The following is a 15,686-nucleotide window of genomic DNA, read 5'->3' as shown; positions in this document are numbered from 1 at the left end:
TCCTTTGTGTTATTTCACAGCTATTCCATCCCAAATGTAACCAATTATCTGTGTTTGTTAAATATCTTTATGAAAGATCTAAAATTGTTTCTCTTTCCTGGGTGAATCTGACTGAAAAAAAAGATTGCAATGTCCCATGAACCTAGCATATTCATAGATAATTCAGGATGAGAAATAAAAAAAGTTGGCAAAGCTAAACCTTGGACTTTGGGATAAACAAAATTGTGAAAACTTCATTATATATCTGGTCCAAAAGGTATCTCGTAAAATATTTCCTATATTAAATACCCCCCCAAATCCCATAAAATCTAATAAATTTCAATCATTTGGTGGGGGTTGGGGGTGTAAGTTTAAATAGTGATAAATAAAAGTCAGTCTATAAATTCAAAAAAGCAGTTAACTCCACTGAGGAAAAGGAAGGACATTAGAAAGGTTTTCATTTCCTTATCTGTGGCAGGAGGAGAATAAAATATGTAATTTCAAAGCATCACTCTGTGTGTGCCTTGGGAAGCCATGGTATTGATCTTGGTCAAGCCAAATTTCATCAGACCAGTAAGTTCTTTCAGTTTAAACCAGATAAACTCAGTTGGAGGCCCCTCTGGTACCTTCCTATGCATTGTCATTTCTGGTGAGATAGTGTTTAAGTCAAGGTCATGTACAATACATAGACTCTTAATATTTAGTGATACGGATGATTGCTCTTTAAATTTTTTTGTCATTTTAGGGATCAGAGTCACCATAGTACAAGGATACTTAAGATAACCAAAATTCAAGACAGTTGATTTGTAAGCCACTGATTTAAATCATTACTAAGTGGTTTCCTGTGAGGAAGCAATTTTCCTGCTTCTGATAATTTTTTATGCTTGGTTGGGGAATGGCAGGTGAAGGAAGAATATATGAGAAGCACTTTGTGTACCAGGCCCTGAAACTATTCCAATTACATATAGGAATAAAAATTTGTTATTAAACATGTTAAATTTATGCTTCAAAAGAATAATCAAATGTAATACGACAGAGGAAGAATTATAATCACCTTTGAAGTGTTACATTTGGAACCTGTGACTTGCACAGAAAAATAAATATTAAATTGTTTTGATATTTGTAAGATTTGATAACTGAAAATAATGCTTATTTCCTTTAAATGCTTAACCTATATCAGGCAATGTTCTAAGTGCATTACATATTTCAGCGTATTTAAGAATCAAAAGAACCCTACATGATACGTACTATTATTATCTCTGTTTTAAAGATGAGGAAGCCGAGACCAGATAGATTCAGTAACTGCCCAAGTGACACAGCTCACATGTGGCAGAGCCAGGATTTGGGTTCAGGCAGATGACCTCCAGAGCCCGTGCTCTTAGTCACTAACCCATGCCCTTTCCTCTTGTACCATAATCCCATGACACCCATTATATATTCCATGTAGAGAAAAATGTAGACTCAAAAAGTTACCAGAGTTGTTTTTTTTAATTTTATCTATCTATCTATCTATCTATCTATCTATCTATCTATCTTTCTATCTATTTAGAGAGCACAAGCAGACGAGGGGCAGGGAGAAAGGGAGAGAAAGAATCTCAAGCAGGTTCTGCACCATCAGAGCAAAGCTCTTTGAGAGGCTCAAACCCACAAACTGTGAAATCGTGACCTGAGCCAGAATCTAGAGTCAGATGTTTAACCAACTGAACCACCCAGGCACCCCAAAAGTGAACAGAGTTTGACGTTGAGTAGGAATAAAGTTTTAAAGAAGGTCTAAGACAGAAGAAATTGCTTGTGTGCCAAAAAATGAGTTGGGAAAATCCTTAGAATCCCCTAAATTCTCAAAATTTCCCCTCTGGATTAATCCAAATATACATTTTTTCTTGCAGTGGATTTATGTGGGAATCAGACTTGCCTATTTCTGAGCCCATGTTTGTTCCATGAGGACATGATGGTCATTTAAAAACTGGAGGGGTATTTTCAAGTTAGGATATGGAAATCTGCTTCTATTTCTTTCTGGTGGTTAAGGTTTGAAATGGGAAGTGTGGGATCTGCTATATAGAGGAGGCCAGCCCACAGTAAGAAAAGCTGAACCCAGCATGCTGGAAAATTGAGTAATGAAGTAGTCTGCATGTGTTGGGAAAGGGGATTGGGGTGGAATGACAATTTTAGCAGTGTTCCATTCCCTAGGTCCAATTGCTCCAGACATCCTTGTTCTTCCCATAGTTACATGAGCTTTTAGTGGGAATGATCTTTTTTACTAAACCGGGTTTGAGTGTTTTGTTTTTTGCAATAAAAAATACCTACTGATGATATAAACGTGACTTTAAAATTATGCATATTATTTTCATTGAGGACAGGGCAAATTTTTATCAGAGATGTGTTGTTAGCTAACCTTGGACATCCTTAAAAAATCAGGGGAGGATAAGTGAGTTTCTGAAGACAGGAGAAAGAGTGAAAGAGAGAGAGGTTGAGAGAGAGACAGAGAGAGAAAGAGAGAGAGAAAAATAATTTTTCTACAGGGGGGATTCTCTCTAAGCACACTGTGCTGGATTTGAGCTCAGAAAGAAACAGCTTTACTAGAGTCATAGCATAAACCCCTAAACTATGGGGTGAATTATATCCAATATTTACTGTCTTTGTACTATTTTAGCAAAGTTTTTAAAAATCATCAACCTTGTTTACCCTTGTTTGACAAGCAAAAGGAGGCACTACCATCCATATTTTGGAATGAATTGACATGGGAGATGACAGCAGCAAAGGAGGAAGTTAATTCTTTACATGTCTAATGCAAAATAGGACAAGCCACATATAGGATGTGTAAACTTTTTCAAGACCTTAATCAAGGCTAGAATAGGTGGCTATAATTTATAATATTAAATATGGGGAACTTGATTTTTGTGGACATAAAAGGGTAGAGTTCTGCTCAAAATATGAAAAATCTTGGAGTCCTTGAAGGTGATACCTCTATTATTTCTGTATCAACCTTGGGCCCACCAGAAAATTGTAATTCAGACAGCAAAAGAAGAAAAGTGGCTGCAGTGGTTAGCAGTTAAGGTTAACTAAAAGAGGAATATATTTGACCACCCAGAATTAAGCACTTGTGTGTATCATAAACCACCAAACTCAAAAGCGAAAGTCAAATATTAGAAAATATTTTTGGGGCGCCTGGGTGGCTCAGTCGATTAAGCGTCCGACTTCGGCTCAGGTCATGATCTCACGGTCCGTGAGTTCGAGCCCCATGTGGGGCTCTGTGCTGACGGCTCAGAGCCTGGAACCTGTTTCAGATTCTGTGTCTCCCTCTCTCTCTGACCCTCCCCCGTTCATGCTCTGTCTCTCTCTGTCTCAAAAATAAATAAACATTAAAAAAAATTAAAAAAAAGAAAATATTTTCAACATTTATGACAAAAAGGTAATACTGACAATTTGTTTGACCTTTCAAAATGAAACAGAAAAATATGTACATCATTATAGAAATATGGATCAAGGGGCGATATTTAAATTAAAATGTCCAATAACCATATTAAGAAATGTAAAATGTTAGTCATTTAAAATATTACACTTAGTGTTTTTGAGGATGTAGGAAAATAGTTTCTTCATATAATAATTTAGAAGTGTAATATTATTTGCCAATATAAAATAAAGACGGTACAAAATATGAAGCTTTGGAAGTATCCAAATGCCTAAGAATATAGATTGGTTGAAAGAATAATGCCATGGCAATAAAATATTATGGAAGAGATTAGAAATGACATAATAAAAGCTCATGACAGAGTACAAAGTTTAATAAAGCAAGCTACAGGGGCACCTTGGTTCCTCAGTCATTAAGTGTCCGACTTAAGCTCAGGTCATGATCTCACAGTTTGTGGGACATGAGGCTTCACGTCCATCTCTGGGCTGACAGCTCAGAGCCTGGAGCGTGGTTTGGATTCTGTGTTTCCCTCTCTCTCTGCCCCTCCCCCATCTTCTCTCTCTCTCTCTCTCTCTCTCTCTCTCTCTCTCAAAAACAAAATAAATAAACATTTAAAAATTTTTTTTAAAAATAAATAAAGCAACCTACAGGGGTGTCTGCGTGGCTTATTCAGTTAAGCATCAATCTCTTGATTTTGGCTCAGGTCATGATCTCATGGTTCATGAATTTGAGCTCCACACTCACAGCTTAGAGCCTGCTTGGGATTCTCTCTCTCTCTCTCTCTCTCTCTCTCTCTCTCTCCTCTCTCTCTCTGCTCCCCCCTGCGCATGCTCTCTCTCAAAATAAATAGCCATTAAAAATAGTCTACAAAATAGTAGAGTATTAGTATAGTATAATATTTTTAAAATAAAAAAAATGTATGTATGTAAGTAAAGAACATATTGTATGTATGTAAGTAAAGAACATATTGTATGTATGTAAGTAAAGAACTGTTAATATTTTTATTTTGATGAAAGAGAACTTGTGATACAGTTAATTTTGTTATATTTTTATACATTAGGCATTAGTTAATATTTGAATTTTCAAAATGCTATGGTGAATATGATGAACAAAATTATATATTTATGTATATATAAATAAATAAATATATATATATATATATATATATATATATATATATATATAAAATAAATTAGCATGAGATAGGACATATAATAGTCTCTCCTGTCCTAGAGTGTGAAACAAATAATCCTCACTCCACCTGTAGCACATTCTTGACCTTGGACAAGTCATTTATGTCTTGACCCCTACATTCTTTAATTGTACTCAGAAAGTAGATTTATTTTCTACCCTTGACTCCCTCTGTAGCTACATTCTACCCTTCTTTCCTCAAACATCATCTCCCTTTTCACCCAGGATTTTCATTCAGGAGCTCCAGCCATTTTGAAGTCAATATCTTGGCTGTATGATGCCTTCTCACCTAAGCCTACTCATGTTTTTCCTTCTTTTGACCTCTGTCTGGTGATTTCCTACTTGATCTTTTAGGCACAATTTTTTTAATATAATTTGTCAAGCATTTGTTCCTTATACCTATTATATTACATAAGGTATTTCTTCCATGTGTCCACTATGTTACTTGGCTCTTATTAGATTAGTAATAAACCCATGATAAAGAACTGCTTTCATAACCCCTGTACTTTCTTTATCAAACCGTTATGCACTATTGTTATGTCGTATTAACTGATACCACTGGGCTTTCCTCAAAGATTAGTCTTATTGTCTAATTGGCATACTATTGTATCCACAGTCCTTAGCATTGACTCATGACGTAGTAGGCACTTATTAAGTATTTGCTGAATAAATGAGGAAATGAAATGGATATCAAAGAAAGAGATTTAACGCTCCTCAGAGGCCAGATACAATGCTAATATCTTTCTCAATAATGGAAAAGAAAGAACCATATCTATTGGATCTTTAAAGCACTGAATATTGGTGCCCATATATACCACACCACAAAAACCAAAAACCAAACCAAAACAAAACTTGGCCATGTTATTTGAAAATAGCAGTGCCAATTGTATATAGCAATTAAGTATCATTTACCTTTTCTCTTCACTCTTACATACACACTTCCTCGAAATTATATTTACAGTTTAATCAAGTTAAAGCAATGTGACGAAAGTCCAGAAATGAGAAATGATTAAAAGTACTTTAGATATCTTTTATAATATTTTTTTTTAAATTTTTTTTTTCAACGTTATTTTTTATTTATTTTTGGGACAGAGAGAGACAGAGCCTGAACGGGGGAGGGGCAGAGAGAGAGGAAGACACAGAATCAGAAACAGGCTCCAGGCTCCGAGCCATCAGCCCAGAGCCTGACGCGGGGCTCGAACTCACAGACCGCGAGATCGTGACCTGGCTGAAGTCGGACGCTTAACCGACTGCGCCACCCAGGCGCCCCCTATAATATTTTATTTCAAAGTAAGAACATTGTACATTTTAAGGATTTCAGTGGTAGTGGGTATTTCAAATTCTTTGCATAAATTAACTGTGTGTTCTCTCTCTACCTAGAAATAAAAGAATTTCTCTTTTCATACCCTATTCTTTCTGTCTGTGGGAACTGATTGAGGTGGGGACAACACTACTTTTCTTGCTGTAATCCTGGATTATTGTTCATACCAAACATTCAGATACTTTAAGTATTATAGAGTAAGAAATTATTTAACAAGAGAGCATTTGAAAATTTAAATGTTGAAATTTAAATGTTAAGTGCAGTATATATGTGTGTTCATGAAATTAGAGTATATTTCATCCTATATTTTCTCCTTTCCTTATTATTTCAACAATCAGAAAATATATACTGAGCATATTCTGAGCGTTGGGTAAAAATGGCCTGATGGGAACTGGAAATGTATAAAATAGAACCTCTGGTCAGGGAACTTAAGGTTCCCTGGGAGACTCAGGTACTTCATTGCACTATTATTGGAGAACAGAAATAGCACACCTGCCTCACCCTGAGGTGTTAGGGGAGGTTTTCTTGAAGATTTAAGACTTCAACTAAGTCATAACTGTTCAAAGAGAATTAATTATAGTTAAAAATAAAAATAGGAATGAGAGTGGGGACATTTTAGCAGAGAGAACATAATGAAGGCTTAGAAGCTCAAAATAATGTGGAGTGTTCAGTGAATGAAAAGTAGTTTAATGTGTCTGGGGCAGAAAGTGTGAGGCCTGGAATGGTGAAAAAATGGGGCTATACATATTGGCATGACCTAACATGTTTTCCTGAGAACCTTGGATTTTATCCTGTAGATAGTGAGGGGAGGGGGCGAGGTGTTGAAGAATTTGAAGGAACATTATGATATAACGACGTTGCATTTTAGATAAATCATTCTGTATGCAAGAGTACTGTGACAATGCTGGCCAGGAAACATCATACAGAAGCTTGAAATATTTCTAAAAATGAACTCTTTTTTTTTAATGTTTATTCTTGAGAGAGAGAGAGAGAGAGAGAGAGAGAGAGAGAGAGACAGTGTGAGCTGGGGAGGGTCAAAGACAGAGGAAGACACAGAATCTGAAGCAGGCTCTAAGCTCCAAGCTGTTCAACACAGAGCCCTACATGCAGTTCAAACTCATGAACCCACGAGAGCATAACTTGAGCAGAAGCTGGAGGCTTAACCCACTGATCCACCCAGGTGCCCCTAAAAACAAACTCTTAAAAAATACAGATAGAGGTGAATTATTACTTTCAAAATGTGAAAATTAAATTCACAGAAAATTTAACAATACATTTCCTTAAGACAACAGCTAATTATAGATAACCTATAATTCTCTACCCAACTACAGATTCATCAAAGAAGAGAAATAAAGACAATTTTAGACAAAGACAAAAAGAGTTTATGTTTCATACATCATCACCAAAGTAATCCTAAGGAATACATTTTGGCAATAAGAAGTGTGAACCAGAGAAATAAAGTAGCTGAAATAACAAAACAAAACAAAAAGTTGTGGTGGGCAAATAATAAATATATTATTACATGTAATTAAACATAGGCCATCCAGAAAAACAGTTTTTCTATATGAAAAGATGGAACTACATTTCAAGAAAGAAAGAAAGAGAAAGAAAGAAAGAAAAGAAAGAAAGAAAGAGAAAGAAAGAAAGAAAGAAAGAAAGAAAGAAAGAAAGAAAGAAGAAAGAGGGAGGGAAGGAGGAGGAAAGAAGAAAGGAAGGGAGGGAGGGAAAAAGGAAAGAAAATGTAGTGGTGAGGGGGGTTCAGTGAGGAGTTAAAATATGTTAAAAGTTTTTATCATGTTCAAGAAGACTATAAAAATTCTAAATAGCTAAAGTTATTTGTTTGAAACATATGTACTGTATTGAATCATAAAAAGACAATGACATTTTCTCTAAATGCTGCTGTCATTTCTACTTACCCACCTTTTCCCCCTTGTTGCTCAGAATTAAGTTTAAAGAGATTTCCTCCTTATTTCCTTTGAGTTCTAGTTGTAAAAATGATCAACAGAGGAAACCAGAAACTCGTTGGGTAACTAGAGCATATAAAGTGTTGTGCTGGACTTGTGTAATTAGTAGAATGAAGCTTCCTTAACATGTTTAATGATATAACACACCTAGTTGTCTTCTCCAGAGTTGAAAGAGCCAGTTCACACACTCCTACCTTCACAAGTGATCCAGTCCTGTTTGTGGTTCTGTCCTGAGGCTGAACGTAACAGTAGTTCATTCTCCAATATGCTTAGTGGAATTGTCTGCTTTCTGCTTAGAAATGCTGCTTATATTTAGTTAAAATACAGCAAACTGGTGGAGTCAGCAGGCGTTAGAACAGGTGGTCTTAACTGCACACTTGAAGAAGAATTCTGACTACCTTCCCACCTGTGTGCCAAGGCAGCAGGTGGGGAGTGGAGAGCAAGCAGAGTTTGAAGAGATTTAAGAATTGGGTAGTCACCGTCATCAGAAGGATTCTCCTCTCATTATTGTTTATGATAAATACCTGAGGGAAAATTAATGCTCCTTCTGAAAAGAATATTTAATTTTTAATAAAAGTTTGATATTTGATTAAATACTAACATCGGAAATATAATTATATGTATCATTGCCACTTAGAAGACATAGTCTATAAGAAAGTCCTCAGTTTAATAAGCCTGTGACTTCAAATGCTTCAATAATACATATATTAATGCGTACCACTAGAGACAAAATTTGGTTTCTCTGTATTAATGTCTTTGGCTATTCAAACATTCTCACATATAGTAAAGAATTATATTTTTGTCCTGAGTTTATTTAAAATGTGTTCCTTACAAACTCCCCAAGGAAATAGTCTCTGTTCTGGATAGCTATTCATATGTCTCCTCCCTCTTGGTTCTTACAACGGTTTTCTTTTAATCCGATCTTCTGGGGGCATTTTTGCACTTAATCTAAATTATTAGAGCCTTTTTTTCCCCTGTGATATAAACACTTAAAATGTAGCTTTTCATTTACTTGAACATGCCCACGCAGATTTTCTTTGTAATTTATGCTTCAGAGACAACGCTTCTTGCTCTATCCAAAGTCTGAGCCACAAAAGGAGACCAGTGTAATCATATATCATTATGGTCTGGCTCATTGAAGGTCAGGAAATTTTAAATATCGAGAATAAAGACGGAGTCTGACATGCCTGAATTTCAACTTTGTGAAAATTAAATACTTTTAGCAGATATTACCCAAAAAGTGCTTTACTGGGTTTTTTTTCTTTGTTTACCATTAAAATTGAGAGAGTTTTGAGAACTTTTAGTCAAGCTCTTCACTTTGTATCTTTAGATTAATATGCTATATCAGAAGTAAGCGAGTCTTGGGTCTGTGGAAATTACATGAGCACTCAAGCGGATCCTAAGGGAATCTGGATACAATTATGCTAGTTCAAGCTGCCTTCTGTGTCCTCTTGGTGATGTCCTCTTTCCTTCTCTCCAGCATTTCTTCCTATTTCTCTTATTACCTCTTCCTGATCACAAAGATATTAGTTACATCTTTCTGGAATTGATAGGTTTCATGACTTTATTTATGGAATGGCATTATATATAATTCCCTCTTTAATGATTTTAGAATGTTGTCATGCAAATAGGTGATTTGAAACAAGATGGCCATTGCCATTCAGGGTGGAGAGGACACATGTTTTGCAGGCAGATTCGAGCCAGAATTTTTCCTCTATACTATTTATTAAATGTGTGACCATTAGCAAGTCAATTAACATTTCTGAGACTCACTTTCCTCTTCTGTGCAGTAGGGTTCATAACCATAGGGGCGCCTGGGTGGCTCAGTCAGTTAAGCAACTGACTTTTGGTCTCAGCTCAGGTCATGCTCTCATGGTTTGTGAGTTGGATCCCCATGTCAGGATCTGAGCTGACAGTGCAGAGTCTGCTTGGGACTCTTTCTCTTCCTCTCTCTCTCTATCCCCCCCAAAGTAAATAAATAAACTTAAAAAATACTTCAGAGAAGTGTGCTGGTTAGAGATAAAACACCTAGTGCATGATGAGCACTTGGTACATGTTAATTTCTTTGCTTTCTCCTTTTTTCACCTTTCCTCTTTAAATGGAATCAAAATAGCACTACTTCTCTTTAAACAAAATATCTTTAAACAGATACAAATTAAGACTGGCCTTGGAAAAAATAGTTTATAAGACAAATTTTGACTTTAGAGCCCTCGCATCCATCATTGGAACTTCAGTTTCAAGCCTCTTTCTTCCTTAATTAGGTCCCTGGTAGCCCCCTGCTTACTCCTCCTTTTCTCCTACTGAAACCCATTTTCAGGAAATGATCTGCTAATTTAATGTACTCATAGTTGAAAATGACTCATGTGATGAAACACTCCCAGGAAAATTTGCATTTTAAGGGAACTCAAAATTTTACAGTGAATGCATGTTCCCCTTAGTAAAATTTGGGGAAACTGGTAATGGGCAGCAGATGAGAATCTATTTGCTTTTTAATCTGGATTCCCTACGAGTGTCATTTATTTTAAGCGACATAAACCTCTGCCCTTTGTACCCTCCCCATGCTGATTGAGACTGTTCACATTTTACTCTGAAAGAAAAGATGGCTGTGGTTATGTGCGTGCCCTCATGAAACAACAAAGCCACATAATCAGGTGTTTGACTGATTTGGGAATTAAGCATTATAGAGGCACACTTCTCATAGAAGGGCACTTTCACTTACTGTCCTGAATCATTCACATATCTTCAAGGAAGCTGAATTGTTTAAAATTCTCCGTGACTTTAACCTCTGATTCATCACATTTCAATAGATTCTATCCTATATTCTCATTTATTTCAAGATTTCTTCATGCTTTTTTTTCTATCTTTAACATTTAAGTCTTCCATCTGCTTAATTTGTTTTACTGTGCAGGATTTAGCTGGAAGCACAGTGAAAATAAAGCACTTATGGTGGGTAGCTTTTATTTTGCAAGTAACAAAAAGAAAGGGTCTATGCAGCACATAGTTGAACACACTTAAACAGCAAATGCAAGAGGAGGGTTAGAGACACCATTTCCTTAAATTTGCAGAGGGCAGTATTTATGTGCATGTTTGGGAGAGGGGTCAAGAACTAGGAAGAAAAAGTGAAACAGAAAATAGAGGTAATTCCACTTTTTTTGATATAGAGGTAGAACTTGCATAAATATGGCCAGTGCACACTCGTGTAAAAAGGACAGGGATTTTCTAGGTCCAAACAGCATGCCCCTCTGTGTAACATGACTAACAAAGTGGCATGAGGCCCTTCCACCAAAAATGTCCTTCCTCACATGTCCAGGCTCATTAGTCTGGCCCAAAATGGGGTTGAGTAAACTCACTCATGTACTCTACACTGCTTTACTCATGTCTACTATGAGTAAGTAGATTTATAAAGGGGTTAGGTGCCTGGATTTGTATCTAGGCTTTGTAAGTTTGAATTCCAACGCTGCCATTTAATAGCTATGTTACTTGAACAAAACATAGACATCCCATGCTTCCTTAATGACATCAGTAAGATAGTGATGATATAATAATTCATATATCATAGTTCCTGGAACTCAATAGTTATGAGCTATTTGAGCAATGCATAAGAAACCACCGGGGCTGTTTTCCTCTATTTATTTGTATGACTATTCTTTTTCTGATAAATTAACTTCTTCTTTTTTTTTTTTTTCTTTTTTTTTTTTTTTTAGAGAATTGTTTGTTACGGTCACTGAGAAAGTAAAGATTTATTTTGTCGGACTGGAATATGTACAAAGAATATTCCTTTTTAGTTTTTTTTTTTTTTGAGTTGAATATATTACATTAATCCTTTGCCTCATGATGAGGACAACACAGATGGCAGATAATGCAATATGGGTGTGCTATTCAGGATGAAAATGCAACTTAAACTGGAGGATTAGAGGGTTGAGGGAAATATAGCAAGGTTTTGGACCGCTTTGATGATTCAGGCCTGGGTTCTAGGCTCAGCTCCGAGGAAAAGAGTACACTAAAGAAAGTATGAGAAGAGGTAAGGTCAGTCTCACAAAAACACCTGGATTGAGTAGGATTACCATGCAATGTAGGATAATTCATTCTTGATGGAATGAAATGTAGATAGAAAAAATAAATGTCCATCAGTATTATCCCATAGTAGTCCACACATTTATCTTTTTATAGATATACATAAAAAAGGCCAGTTCTGACATAATGCAACTACTTCCACATTATACTGAAAATGCATTTACCTTTTCCCCAAAGGTTGACAACCCAAAGTTTTATTCAGTGTCTCTACCCAGTTCCAAGGTCAGGATCCTTGGGTGATCTAGGTGCTCATGTTCAATCTGGGTGTTACCCTACATAAATTTGCAATATGATGCTTCATGATAAATACAAAAAGCCCCAAAGTATTAATGAAGTAGGTAGAATGGGATAAACTCAGAGAATAAATACTTTCATATGAAAAAGGAAAGAAGAATAAATAACATACAGTGGAGCTAGATCACATATCACTCCTGCTGCACAGGAACCAGAGGCCCTTGTTCTGCACTAGCTGAAATAACCTGTCTTTCCTCTTGCAGGATGTCCCCTGCCCCTTTTCCTCCACTGCTGCAGCTGAGAAGATTATTGGTGTTGTCCATTTTGGGTGCAACACTGTTTTGGTAAACAACTTCCTTTTTTGTGTAACCTCAGAGATATTTAAATTGTTATAAAGGTTGAAAAGTTGCCAGGGTTAAAGTTTCTTTAACAAAACACTGCCCTTAAATTTTTAGCTGATTTTTGTTTGACTGTTTCCTGCCTCCTCCCTGAATGGTAACCAGTACTGAAACTTGATGAGTCTCATCTGAAATCTGAATTTCATTCTGATAGTTTCTGTTTTTTGTTTTTTGGTGGGTTTTTTTTTTTTTTTTTGAGTATAGTTAAAACACAATGTTACATTAGTTTCAGCTGTGCAAAATAGTGTTTCAAATTTGCTATACATTAGTTTCTGTCTCTTTGCAACCCATTTCAGTGTTTCTGCAAGGAACATTGAGACCACACTAATCTGCCCTGGCTGCATGAAGAGTACATAATTCTTAACAATAGGGTTCCTATTTTTACATCTGATATTGTGTTCAGCATACAATTTTGATATTGTATATTAGCTTTTATTATTAAAAGATTATTTTTCATGATTACCAAAGTTTTTTAGTGTCCTTTTCTGTGATCCAAATATATCCAGATATCATTGAGTGGAGAATTTTCTCTCAACAGTAACAAAATTATGGGAGAAACTGTGGTTAGCATGGCTTAGATCATGTGCCCTTCTCTGAAGTGATCACTATGTCTAAGTAGAAGGTGTAATCTGATGGATGGTGCACTCTGATTGGCCAGGCCACCTACTTATATAAGGTCAGAGAGTGTGACGAGGGTGAGTCTTATTATAAATACAAGGACTGAGTGGGATCACTGTGAAATGACGAAGGTGTGGTTCCTCAAAGATTGAATGTGGAGAAGACAAAGAATGGTCCATTTTAATATCACACATATGCTTGGATTGGGGAGTAAGGTCATCTTAAAATTCTGAGGGAGGGAGGCCAAGGATAACATAACCAGATGAAGGAATAGATACAACATTCACAGTTTATGCTGAACAGCTCCCAGGGATTGCTTTGGTCTTCCTGGGGAAAACAAAGACACTATCTCTCAGAACATCCTTTTCCCTCACCTTACTTGGCTCAGCTCAGAGATATGCCAGAGCTTCCTTTTTCAGAATGGCGATTATCTCCTTGATTTAAGCAATACCAATAGAATGGGCGAAATATGTGCTATTTGTGTTGAGGAGGGTGGAGGAGATGGGAGCATGGAAGCAGCTTTTTTCCCTTCCTGTGCAGAAATTAGGAGATCCAGCAGAAAGAAATGCATTGCACAGAATATGTTTTTACACACCAAATTGTCCTTTACAATTTTTATCGATCAAATAGTGACCTCTGACATGTTCTTAGTATTACCTTAAGATTAAAAAAAAATCTTGCTGTACAAAATACTTTGCCTACAAATAAAATAAATCAATAAATTTGAATCATGAGCTACAGAGAACTCTGGGCAAGTACTGAATAAAACTGTTTTAAATGAATATTCTTCAGCAGATTTTAGCCGAGTACTTAAAGTCTTTCAACATGTATGAGTACATTTAGTACGGAAATGAAGCAAATGTTTAAGTGATTACATAAGCTGGCCTCTTCTCCTGCATGTGAGCGAACAAGCTGTCTCAAGGGCACATAAGGCATCTGACTCCCCCAGACAACTCCAGTGAGGGCTCTTTCTTCTCTGGGCTCCAGAAACACACCCCAGGAAGGCCCTTGAACTGGGGAATAGAAACCTATTTGAAATTTAATTATTTTGAGGTTTTTTTTAAATATATAACTCCTGCATTGAGTGATTGTGGATTTAATTTCTAATTGATACCAACACCTTTGCTCCTTTGTAAATCTTGAATTCATGGGCACATAGAAATTATCTGATTGTTTCAGGAATCCTTTGAAATGGAAGCAACATTATTAATATGTGTTTGTATGTACATTTGTCTCATGAGAGGGCTTATACAATTTTATAGAAGAATATTCTGGAGTGAATCCATGAAAGGATAAGAACTACTGATATATAGGAATTCTGTTATGAATAAGACATGTGTGTAACACATTAGGGAAGATGCCTGAGTACCCACTCTTTGATGCAACAAATGAAAATGTGAGGAACCCATATTACATCTCCTCACAAGATAACACCACTCATCTGTTTTAACATTTCTGTATGCATCTTAAGGGTGTTATGATCAGGAAATGGATCTCTCCTTACGTATAAGTCCACTATTAAAAAATGAGCCCAACGATGAATAAAGAAATACAGAATTGTGACAATTAGCCAGGTTCCTTGTGATGCTTTGCACGGTGCTATGGAAGGTTGTGGCTGTTGAAAAGATTCCAGTTCTCATCTACCACAAACACTGTGATTCCTCCCTTCATTCAGAAGAATAGGAACTGACTAGGTCCACAGCCACATTCTCCCTATTTCCCAAATGAAGGTGGGCAACTAAGGCTAGCCTCTGTTCAAAGAGTTGCCCAGAGCTGACGACTCTGGAATTTTAGAGTGCTATGCAATTTCTTCACTGGATATCTAGCATATGGGGTATGCTACTAGGTGTGAAATGATTGAAATTTTAATGAACAGTTTATAGTTGAGTTTCCAAGTACCCCAGGCATTTAGAGATGGCTGGTCTGTAAAATACCCATGAATGAAAATGACCCCAGGTAACTGAACATTACTCACTCTACAGTCAAATAATGAAATGAAAGCTTCACAGAATGCTGATTGTATTTGACATGCAGTTCCTTGTAATTGTTGCTGAGATAAAGAAAGTGACACAAAGAATTTGTCCACAGCTTCATTATAAATGTGGTTATATATGGTATTTGGGAAGAAAATAATATGATATTATTAAAAGTGAAAGTGACTCCTGTAGACATATCGTGAATGCTACTGCCTCAACTCTTCTGAACAAAAGTACAGCTTTGGCCAAAATACACAATAGCAACTGATTCGTTTCATGGGTAAGAAATCAACAATCATGGCAGCTTAATAAACATGAAAATCTTAAAAAGTTCATACTCTCAGAAATGCAATCAGATATAAGTTATGCCCTCCATCTTATCTCCTCTATAAACAATTTCTGAATGCTTGATGCGTAATTTGCACAGCATCAAAAATATTTCCCTGAATATATTAAAAATGAATAAAAAGAAGTCAGAAGCCCAGGACTAATAGGTTTAATCCACACACTACATTTTTATAT

The sequence above is a fragment of the Neofelis nebulosa genome, chromosome 6 (assembly GCF_028018385.1).
Source record: "Neofelis nebulosa isolate mNeoNeb1 chromosome 6, mNeoNeb1.pri, whole genome shotgun sequence".
NCBI lineage: Eukaryota > Metazoa > Chordata > Mammalia > Carnivora > Felidae > Neofelis > Neofelis nebulosa.
The sequence above is the reverse complement of the archived record's forward strand: the minus strand, read 5'-3'. Positions refer to the sequence as shown.